This window comes from Pavona decussata, unplaced genomic scaffold (genome assembly GCF_977016875.1).
Source record: "Pavona decussata unplaced genomic scaffold, jaPavDecu1.1 SCAFFOLD_54, whole genome shotgun sequence".
NCBI lineage: Eukaryota > Metazoa > Cnidaria > Anthozoa > Scleractinia > Agariciidae > Pavona > Pavona decussata.
In genome coordinates, this window is record NW_028145476.1 from 120,598 (window position 1) to 132,963 (window position 12,366).

The 12,366-nt window shown below is 36.3% G+C and overlaps 1 pseudogene; it reads right to left on the minus strand.

Moving 5' to 3' along the window:
* Positions 1–7,719: 7,719 nt before the first annotated feature.
* On the minus strand, positions 7,720–12,350 carry LOC146480196 (uncharacterized; annotated as a pseudogene).
* Between the last annotated feature and the right edge of the window lie 16 nt (positions 12,351–12,366).

Sequence of the window (12,366 nt, forward strand, 5' to 3'; positions counted from 1 at the left end):
GGCAAGAAAATGGGGTGTCGTTACAGCCTGTTTAATTTCTCTAGCTCCATAGAACAATTGATCAATATAAAATTAAGTTCAAATGATGTTCAATCTACTTTTATGATGGATATTTTGATGTAAGGCAATTTCCAACGTAATGGCAAAGAAAATATGTCGCACTGCTTTTTTCAGTCGTTTAGTGAAAGCAAACACTTTGTGCATTATTTCAGTCGCTTAATCTACCTTTCAGTAGAAATATGAGTACATTTTACAAAAAGGAGAAGGGGATGAACTCGTCACATCTAAAACACTTACTATAATAAGCTATCATAAAAACTCTCCATGAACAAGAAAACCGATGGCAATAACCAAAGCTCCAGCAGTTTATATTAGTATGAACTTCGAAAAACACTTAAATTCATTGAAAAAAAAAATGTCAACCCAACCTTCTATAAGACGCATTCCATTCCGACCCAGTCCATCAATGGCTACAGACGATCAAAACAATTTAAGTACACTAGTGGTAGTTTATAGCAAAACTGGACCATCATTTGTACGTTTCTATTAATACGAAAAACGTTTTTGGTGTTTCGAAATGACACTGCCTATGAGAGTCGTACAACAGTCACTTTGGTCTGCTGTTAATATATTATTCCAAAGTATTCATGAATTTTTAAGACACCAGGACAAACAATATTGAAAATTGCCAATTTTCGTAATGACTGAGACTTTCTTTTCAACGGTTTCCTTTGTTGTTTTGCATCAATTTATTCCGCAAATATAAGATATTAATCATGAAACGAGGTCTACATCACATTCTACAAGTTTCACTCAAATTCGGATAATATGCAGCGTGTGTTAACCCACCTTAAAATATCAAAATAGACCTCTACCAGGGGGATTTATGATGACAAACTTGTCATATCAATGACGACGGCATTCACTTCTCGAATGAGTATTTGTGACAAGACTTAATTAGCTAAACATCTGCATTTTTCTTTATATATATCGTGCTCGTTGTAAAAATTCTTATTACTTCCTCATGACAAAGACTGAAGTTTTAAAAAATTTAGTCTACATTTTTCTAACCAGAATAACGTTTTAGTTGTCATCATTTATCACAAAATTACCTGAAAATTACTATAAGTAGGACCTTCAAACATTACGACATTTATCACGACGTTTTATCCTCTCGGTTTACAGCTGGGCTCGTCAAATTTGCTCTACGAAATCGTTCCATTGAAATTCAATCATCCGTTGATTTTCATTATTGTGTTGTAAAATGTTTAACTAAACGCTTGGCAAGAAAATAGGGTGTCTTTACAGCCTGTTTAATTTCTCTAGCTCCATAGAACAATCTTTTCAATATAAAATAAAGCTCACATGAAGTTCAATCTACTCTTATGATGGATATTTTGATGTAAGGAAATTTTCATGACACTGCCTTTGAGAGTCGTACAACAGTCACTTTGGTCTGCTGTTAATATATTATTCCAAGGTATTCATGAATTTGTAAGACACCAGGACAAACAATATTGAAAATTGCCAATTAGCGTAATGACTGAGACTTTCTTTTCAACAGTTTCCTTTGTTGTTTGCATCAATTTATTCCGCAAATATAAGATATTAATCATGAAACGAGGTCTACATCACATTCTACAAGTTTCACTCAAATTCGGATAATATGCAGCGTGTGTTAACCCTGGATGATTTTTTCTTTGAAAGTGGTCTGCGTGTCTTGTATTTCGGGGTCAACTTCAAGACTTGTTACCAATAACTAACTAACAAATATCAACGGCACAACCGTTCTTATCATTCGAATAGGGCGGGAACAAAATTACCTGAAAATTACGATAAGTAGGACATACAAATATCAAAATACACCTCTGACATGGTGGATTAATGATGAAAAATCTATATGAATGACGACGACATTCACTTGCCGCATGAGTATTTGAATTAAGCTCTAAGGACAAGACTTAATTATCTTAACATCTACATTTTCATTATATATATATATAAAGCTCGTTGTAAAAAATCGTGTCACTTCCCCCCGATGAAGGCTGAAGTTTTAGCTGAATCGTTGCTTTTTTAAAAAAATTAGTTTCGTTTTTTCTAACTAGAATAATTCTATTTGTTATCATTTATTACGAAATTACCTGAAAATTACTATAACTAGGACCTTCAAACATTACGGCATTTATCACCATGTTTTGTCTTCTCAGTTTACTGCTGGACTCATCAGATATGCTCTTGAAAAACGTTCCATTGGACCTCGACCCCCGTTGATTTTTATTATTGTATTGTAACGTGTTTAACCAAACGCTTGGCAAGGAAATAAGGTGGTATACACTCTTCATTTCGGGGTTAAGACTCACTACCGATAATCAACTATCAGATATCAACCGGACAACAGTTCTCATCATTCCAATCGGGCGGGAACAAGAAATTATCTGAAAACAACTACAAATGGGACCTTCAAATAATAAAACAGACCTTTAACCAGATGGATTCATGATGAAAAATATATATATGAATGACGACGGCTTTCAGTTGCCGCATGAGTATTTCAATGAAGCTCTAAGGACAAGACTTAATTATCTAAACATCTACATTTTCATTATATATATCGTGCTCGTTGTAAAAAATCGTGTCACTTCCCCCAGATGAAGGCTGAAGTTTTATCTGAATCGTTGTTTTTTTTTAAAAAATTTAGTTTCGTTTTTTCTAACTAAAAATAATTCCATTTGTCATCATTTATCACGAAATTACCTGAAAATTACTATAACTGAGACCTTCAAACATTACGACATTTATCACCATGTTTTGTCTTCTCGGTTTACTGCTGGACTCATCAGATATGCTCTGGAAAAACGTTCCATTGGACCTCAACCCCCGTTGATTTTTATTATTGTATTGTTACGTGTTTAACCAAACGCTTGGCAAGGAAATAAGGTGTCTTTACAGCCTATTTAAATACTCTGGCTCCATAGAACAATTCGTCAATGTAAAAAAAAGTTCAAATGAAGTTCAATCTACTTTCCGATGTTTCCAAGTTGCATGATCTTTTGTTAAGGATTGTAAAAATTGATAGGTTCAATTTTTAGGGGAGTTACGTGCGAGAGTAATAGACTTAGCCCTCCCCCCATAGTCGTTGTTGTTATGTGACGTTGATCGCGTTTCCAAATAAGGCAATGACATGTGAGCGAGAAATTGTACGGTACATTGTGAGTTGAACAGTGAGCCAGTTTTTGTAAGTTTGCCGATTAAAAGGTGAGTTAAACACAACGCAATCGAGTGAGTTTACAGTTTACCGATAGGGTGTTCGATATACACTCTTCATTTCGGGGTTAAGACTCACTACCGATAATCAACTATCAGATATCAACCGGACAACAGTTCTTATCATTCCAATCGGGCGGGAACAAGAAATTATCTGAAAACAACTACAAATGGGACCTTCAAATAATAAAACAGACCTTTAACCAGATGGATTCATGATGAAAAATATATATATGAATGACGACGGCTTTCAGTTGCCGCATGAGTATTTGAATGAAGCTCTAAGGACATTGGCTTAATAAGGCAAACATCTGCATTTTTCTTGTTATATTTTGTGCTCGTTGTAAAAAATCGTATCACTTCCCCCAGATGAAGGCTGAAGTTTTAGCCGAAACGTTGAGTTTTTAAACATTCAGCTTACATTTTTTCTAACCAGAATAACGTTTTATTTGTCATCATTTATCACAAAATTACCTGAAAATTACTATAAGTAGGACCTTCAAACATTACGACGTTTATCACCATGTTTTGTCTTCCCGATCAGTTTGCTGCTGGACTCATCAGATATGCTCTTCAAAAACGTTCCATTTAACCTTGAGTCCCGTTGATTTTTATTATTGTATTGTAAAGTGTTTAACTAAACGCTTGGCAAGAAAATGGGGTGTCGTTACAGCCTGTTTAATTTCTCTAGCTCCATAGAACAATTGATCAATATAAAATTAAGTTCAAATGATGTTCAATCTACTTTTATGATATATATTTTAATGTAAGGCAATTTGCAACGTAATGACAAAGAAAATATCTCGCAATGCTTTTTTCAGTCGTTTGGTGGATGCAAACACTTTGTGCATTATTTTAGTCGCTTAATCTACCTTTCAGTAGAAATATGAGTATATTTTACAAAAAGGAGAAGGGGATGAACTCGTCACATCTGAAATACTTAATATTATAAGCTATCATAAAAACTCTCCATGAACACGAAAACCGATAGCAATAACCAAAGCTCCAGCAGTTTATATTTGTATGAACTTCGATTAACACTTAAATTCATTGAAAAAAAAAAAATGTCAACCTAACCTTCTATAAGACGCATTCCATTCCGACCCAGTCCATCAATGGCTACAGACGATCAGGACAATTTTAGTACACTGGTGGTAGTTTATATCAAAACTGGACCATCATTTGTACGAAAAACGTTTTTGGTGTTTCGAAATGACACTGCCTTTGAGAGTCGTACAACATTCACTTTGGTCTGCTGTTAATATATTATTTCAAGGTATTCATGAATTTTTAAGACACCAGGACAAACAATATTGAAAATTGCCAATTTTCGTAATGGCGGAGACTTTCTTTTCAACGGTTTCCTTTGTTGTTTTGCATCAATTTATTCCGCAAATATACGATATTAATCATGAAACGAGGTCTACATCACATTTTACAAGTTTCACTCAAATTGGGATAATATGCAGCGTGTGTTAACCCACCTTAAAATATCAAAATAGACCTCTACCAGGGGGATTTATGATGACAAACTTGTCATATCAATGACGACGGCATTCACTTGTCGAATGAGTATTTGTGACAAGACTTAATTACCTAAACATCTGCATTTTTCTTTATATATATCGTGCTCGTTGTAAAAATTCTTATTACTTCCTCATGACAAAGACTGAAGTTTTAAAAAATTTAGTTTACATTTTTCTAGCCAGAATAACGTTTTACTTGTCATCATTTATCACAAAATTACCTGAAAATTACTATAAGTAGGACTTTCAAACATTACGACATTTATCACGACGTTTTGTCTTCTCGGTTTACAGCTGGGCTCGTCAAATTTGCTCTACGAAATCGTTCCATTGAAATTCAATCCGCCGTTGATTTTTATTTTTGTGTTGTAAAATGTTTAACTAAACGCTTGGCGAGAAAATAGGGTGTCTTTACAGCCTGTTTAATTTCTCTAGCTCCATAGAACAATTTTTCAAATATAAAATAAAGCTCACATGAAGTTCAATGTACTTTTATGATGGATATTTTGACGTAAGGAAATTTTCATGACACTGCCTTTGAGAGTCGTACAACAGTCACTTTGGTCTGCTGTTAATATATTATTTCAAGGTATTCATGAATTTGTAAGACACCAGGACAAACAATATTGAAAGTTTGCCAATTAGCGTAATGACTGAGACCTTCTTTTCAACGGTTTCCTTAGTTGTTTTGCATGAATTTATTCCGCAAATATAAGATATTAATCATGAAACGAGGTCTACATCACATTCTACAAGTTTCACTCAAATTGGGATAATATGCAGCGTTTGTTAACCCACCTTAAAATATCAAAATAGACTTCTACCAGGGGGGTTTATGATGACAAACTTGTCATATCAATGACGACGGCATTCACTTGTCGGATGAGTATTTCTGACGAGACTTAATGAGCTAAACATCTGCATTTTTCTTTATATATATCGTGCTCGTTGTAAAAATTCTTATTACTTCCTCATGACAAAGACTAAAGTTTTAAAAAATTTAGTTTACATTTTTCTAACCAGAATAACGTTTTACTTGTCATCATTTATCACAAAATTACCTGAAAATTACTATAAGTAGGACCTTCAAACATTACGACATTTATCACGACGTTTTGTCTTCTCGGTTTACAGCTGGGCTCGTCAAATTTGCTCTACGAAATCGTTCCATTGAACCTCAATCCCCCGCTGATTTTTATTATTGTATTGTAAAATGTTTAACTAAACGCTTGGCAAGAAAATAGGGTATCTTTACAGCCTGTTCAATTTCTCTAGCTTCATAGAACAATTGATCAATATAAAATAAAGTTCAAATGATGTTCAATCCATTTTTATGATGGATATTTTGATGTAAGGAAATTTGCAACGTAATGACAAAGAAGATATCTTGCACTGCTTTTTTCAGTCGTTTGGTGGATGGAAACACTTTGTGCATTTTTTTAGTCGCTTAATCTACCTTTCAGTAGAAATATGAGCATATTTTTCAGAAAAGAGAAAGGGATGAACTCGACACATCTGAAACGCTTAATATTGTAAGCTATCTCTAAAACTCTCCATGAACAAGGTAACCGATAGCATTAACCAAACCTTCAGTGTATGAACTTAGAATAACTTACACATTCATTGAAAAATGTTCACATAACCTTCTATAAGCTGCATTCCATTCCGACCCAGTCTATCAATGGCTACAGACGATCAGGACAACTTTAGTACACTGGTGGTAGTTTATAGCAAAACTGGCGCATCATTTGTAGGTTTCTATTAATACCAAAACGTTTTTGGTGTATTGAAATGACACTGCCTTTGAGAGTCGTACAACATTCACTTTGGTCTGCTGTTAATATATTATTCCAAGGTATTCATGAATTTTTAAGACACCAGGACAAACAATATTGAAAATTGCCAATTTTCGTAATGACGGAGACTTTCTTTTCAACGGTTTCCTTTGTTTTTTTCGCATCAATTTATTCCGCAAATATAAGATATTAATCATGAAACGAGGTCTACATCACATTCTACAAGTTTCACTCAAATTCGGATAATATGCAGCGTGTGTTAACCCTGGATGATTTTTTATTCGAAAGTGGTCTGCGTGTCTTGTATTTCGGGGTTAACTTCAAGACTTATTACCGATAACCAACAAACAGATATCAACCGCACAACCGTTCTTATCATTCGAATAGGGCGGGAACAAAATTACCTTAAAATTACGATAAGTAGGACCTAAAAATATCAAAATAGATCTCTAACAAGGTGGATTAATGATAACAAATATATATAAATGACGACGCCATTCACTTGCCGCATGAGTATTTGAGACAAGACTTAATTATCTAAACATCTGCATTTTTCATTATATATATCGCGGTCGTTGTAAAAATTCTTATCTCTTCCTCCTTATGAAGGCTGAAGTTGGTTTTTAAACATTTTGTTTACATTTTTTTCTAACCAGAATAACGTTTTATGGGTCATCATTTATCACACAATTACCTGAAAAATACTATAAGTAGCACTTTCAAACATTACGACATTTATCACGATGTTTTGTCTTCGCGGCCTACTGCTGGACTCATCAAATATGCTTTATACAAACTTGCCATTAGTAGTAGGTAAATTGAGGGTATGAGATCATTTTTGAAGCATGCACCATTTTTTGCCCCTAATTCAACCATATTCATGCCCTTTTTCATGCCCAACTCATCAATTTTCAATTTTTATTTTTGTCACATAATTTGACCTCAATTCACCTATCATCAATACCTTTTTCAAGAGTTTTTAATATAAACCAGAACTCATTTTACCTGCTGAAAAGGACTTCACTATTTTTCTTTTCCCTACCAATTGAAGGGCAAAATAGCGCAAGTTGTTTGTAGTTAACAAAAGCCAAAATACAACAGTAAAGTAAGCTAGAAAAAAAACTAATAATTCGTAACATAAAATCTATTTATTTCGTGATCAAAATATGTAGAAAATGCAGCTGTTATTACGCTTCAAGTGTCATGGTAACCTTCATTTGTCGACTTCTTTTTCCAAGGGAAAAGACACGGTTCCTCGTTTAGCCAGTTTTCTTATATCCTTTGGTCCTCTTCGTCACACGAATCACTTTCAACATTTATTCAAAAACGTTCTCCATTGTTTTTATTGCCTAAGATGGATCACTATCACACAGTTGTTTAATTAACGGATATTCAAAAGCACTCTTGTCAATTACAAACCGATTACTTTCTAGTTGTTAGACCTTTTCGCCGTTCATTATAATATTGTTCCAAATTTGGGGGTAACTCCTTAAAATAAACAACTACTGAAACACTTTATACTATATTGCTGTACCATCTTCACAAAAAGAGGCGATTGGGGCCTCTTAACTTCGACAAACTGAGCATGCGCCATCTAGATCAATGTTATTATCACCTGACCATGTCCAGCTGTGTTATAGCAACATTCGTTCTGCTGGTTTTTTCCTGCATTGTAAGATCCTCCCCCTCCCCCCCCAGGAGTCAGATTTATTTTCTCCGCTACTTCCTCCAGAGTAGCCTCCGCCGCCTCCTCCACCACCACCCTGTCCGTAAGCACCACCTCCTCCTCCAAACCCTCCAAAAACATTGTTATACCAGGCTCTTCCACCCACTCCTCCTTGAAGAAATCCTTTGCCGCCTTCTCCGCCATAGCCCATGGTACCACCGAAGTGCTTTGAACTTCTCCCACTGGAGTAAAAACCACCACCACCACCACCTAAAAGGAACAATGAATTAATTGATTTCTAAACAAAATGAAATGTGTCTAATCAGTCTTACTAGGGTAATTCCTTTATGATTTTATACAGGATGACTTTTTTCCCTGAAACGTGATTAGTTTAGATCAGATAAAGAGAGCTTGTCAATTATGAGTTTAAAGTAAGTTCGCGTTTCCATCTAAGTGATTGGGAAAACAAACAAAACTCCCGCCAATTTCTAAACCAAAACCAATGGTGACTCGTGCACACGTTTTCCCGCCCTTGACGCCATTTACGTACATTAATTTGAATTCTTATTGGTTCATGATGTGGTTTGTATTTGTTGTGATTGGCCGGCCAGAGTGATTACCTTGCTTTGATTTCGCGGATAGAGGTACATGTTTCTCTGAAAGAGCCGCGTCACTGTAACTTACTGACAGGGTGAATTTTTGTCCACGAAAAACATCATCTGAGAACACAAAAACCAAACGAAGCGGAGGCGCTAACTATTGGTGGATAATACCAGTAACACAATATCCCTCACTTGCATGTGGTTCCTGGAATCATACTCAACTTTTTCAAGTCTCACGTAGAAAATGTATTTTTTTAAAGATGGAATAGCGAAGCAACATGCGCAAACCTAAAATGTTCCAACTTCCTTTTGTCTCTCGTGGTTCCTGACTAATCTGGCTGAGCTGAAGAATAAGCTTAAGCTTGCAATGGTTGGGATGTATGTGATTCCGTCCTATAAATGGGAAAATTAAAATCGTACCGACACTCGGCTAATACTAAAATGTGTGGCTTCGTTCTACTTTTGAGACTATTTTATCCAATTTTTCATAACTGTTTGTAAACCTGTCTGAACGTCACGAAAGAAAAGTGATAATAGCTTGGTTACATTGGGGGTGAGGGAGGGGGTTGCCGCGGTAGAAATTGTGTGTTTACGCTTTTTCCAGAGAACTCTGTGTGCTAACTTTTAATTGGCCGAATTACGCAAATAAAATTCGTAAGCGGACGAAAATTGGCCCCAGTTATAGAAATATGTGTCAGAGCTACAGATATTGTTGAATCAAGCTGATATTGCCGCACGCTATACAAACAGAAATAGAACTTACGAATGTTTGGTTTTATCAACAGAGATAATAAGGTAATTTGGCCACCGTAAAGAGATTCGTATGCTGATGTTTCGAGCGTTACCCGTTCGTCAGAACGAATCCGACGAAAGTCTAACGCTGGAAACGTCAACACTCGAATCTCTTTACGGTGGCCAAATTACCTTATCAACTCTGATGATAAACCAAACATTCCTTTCTACTCCCCACCGACGTAGTACCGCAGTTTCTTTTGAAAAGAATCCCTTTATCTATTTGAAAATGAACTCCGCTGACTATTTGTAACGAATAAATTGGCCCATGTGACTGAACCCACTGATCAGGCCCATTAATCAGTACGCGCGGATTGTCCTTTTCTGTCTTTATTATGACCGGGGCAAAAAGCTCGGGCGTCGGCCGGGCTTGGGGCAAAAGTAGCGTCGGCTGATCACGAGTTCTAGCGCGAGGAAAGTAGTCATGGAGTCTTCGAGTTTTAACAGTACTGCAGCCAATCAGGAGGCTGAGTATAGTTTGAGACAGAAGCTTCCTTCGCAAAGTATAAAATCACACAGTACACAAAAACGTTTTAATTATAAAGTCATAAAGTCTGTATTTAACTCTAATTTAAATGGGCAAGGTTATATGATGATCTTTAATGAAACTGAAAATGCATAAATGCATTTTACTGCGGTTAACTACACCGTCAGTGTAAAATAATTTAGATCAACGATTTGAATTAAGCTGGTTCATACAGTAAGCACGGTTTTCCCAAAAATAAATGTGGAGATCCCCGAAAATAGTAAACTAGTGGGCTGGTACTCTTATTATAGAAAAACCATTAAAGTGCACGACGTTTCATGTCCAAGGTAAAATCTGGCCACACTGAAATTAAGTGTACAGCAATACAATACAGTCTTACCTGAGTTATCACTGTCAGCAGTGCATGGTAGCACTGTGTCCACTGCTCCCACCCGACCATGACTTGTACCCAGCTCTCCCTGATGTTGCAGTTGAAGCATCGCACTCTGTATGTCTTGAAGTGATAGGAGTTTCGATACCTCCTCCTCCTCCAGCTATTATCAATGGAGTGTTGCTTGCTCTCACTACAAATGTTCCACCGCCCCCTCCATTGCTTTGCTCATATCTGTTAATTCCACCTTCTTGACCAACAAGAATCTGAATTGTTTCACCCTTTGATAAGCGAAAGGTGCCTATCATTCTTGCACCTCTTCCTCGATATTGACGGCTATTACTTTTTACACCATATCCCCCTGAAGCTCCTACTGCTTCGATTTTGTAGTCATCTGTGTACGGAACAGTCCATCGTTGTATACCGCTGACCAAAGTAACTTGACCATCGTGATCCTGGCCGCTGTAGTGACTGCCCAGTGATGTTGGACCCAGTCTCCCACTCGCACCGAGGTTTGTAAAGACAGCCTTGAATGCTCGTAATTGAAATGTAACAACAGTTGAACATGTTAGAATACTTTGCAACTTTGGTAAAACAATACCTATGCTGCCCACGCTGCTATTGTTGCTAGCGGTGCATCGAACAAAAGAACCACTGTTAGTAGCTCTTGAGTTCTAGAAAATTCACGTTCCACAGTAATTTGAAATAAAGAGGACAAAATGGTTGCTTACAATACTCTGAAAGACACTGGAAAAAAAACCCTGAAACATTTAAAGAAGTAACAGGTTGGCAGAAAAGTGAGTTGTCCTAATTTACCTTTGATGTTATTTTTTAATTTTTTTCCAAATTCCGAAACACTTACATCGATTTCCAAATAGCTCTGCGCCTCGTGTTTTACACTCGCAAGTCGGATCAAACACTTTTTCTCGCGTTTGGTGTATAATACAGCATTTCCTTCTCAAGCAACTGTATTTGCTATTTTGCACCTAGCTAAGCCGTAAGAAGAAATGAATATAAAAGTTGACCGCGTGGAGAAACAAACATTACAAGCAAAAACGTATTGTTTCCGGCCCACAGTGAGCAAATTTAGCGTGAATAAAGTTTCTCAGTGATCTATTAGCGTTGTGGTTTGGGTAATTCCCTAACGGAGAGGAATGCACCCTGAATTACAACGGATGTCATTTGAAAGCTAGTTATTTTGGTTTTGGCCTGAAAAAAAAAGTTTTGCTTTGCAAAATAATTTCCTGTTTATGTCTTAAAATGAGGATTGACTTAAGGAGCTGGTTAAGTTCGGAAAATGCGAATGACAGATGCTTTTTTGGTCTGAAATAGGGCAAGGGTAATAATTATCATAATCTCATTCAAGCAGTTTACTAATTTGTCAGCGACTGTCAGAATAACAATAAAGAATCTGACGACAGAAGTTTGGATATACTCAGTAGAGATCAATCTTCAGAGTTAACTTAATCTTAGTTCATCTTAGGGACCAGTCATTATTTATGTAGAGGGGGGAGGGAGGAAAAAAAAGGGGGGGATCAAGGCTGTTTTAGATTGGCAAGAGGGGCGGCGCTATTTTTTTTTAAACAATTAATAGGGGGTCATCATCTTTTAGGTTTTGCAAGGGATCTTGTCTGTGCTTTTGCAAATGGGATTACTTTAGGAAATAAATTAATTTCAAAGATCCAGGTGGTGAAGATGGACAACCCAGTTAGAAGAAATTTTATATTGTCATAAACTTCATTGCTTTAACATTTCACACTTTAATAAAAGACAAATCCAGATGAGCCTAGCTAAAGATGTTTTGAAGTGTTGACAGGCTTAACACGACTCCTGCTGGTGTTGCCCATGTTGTATACTCGACCT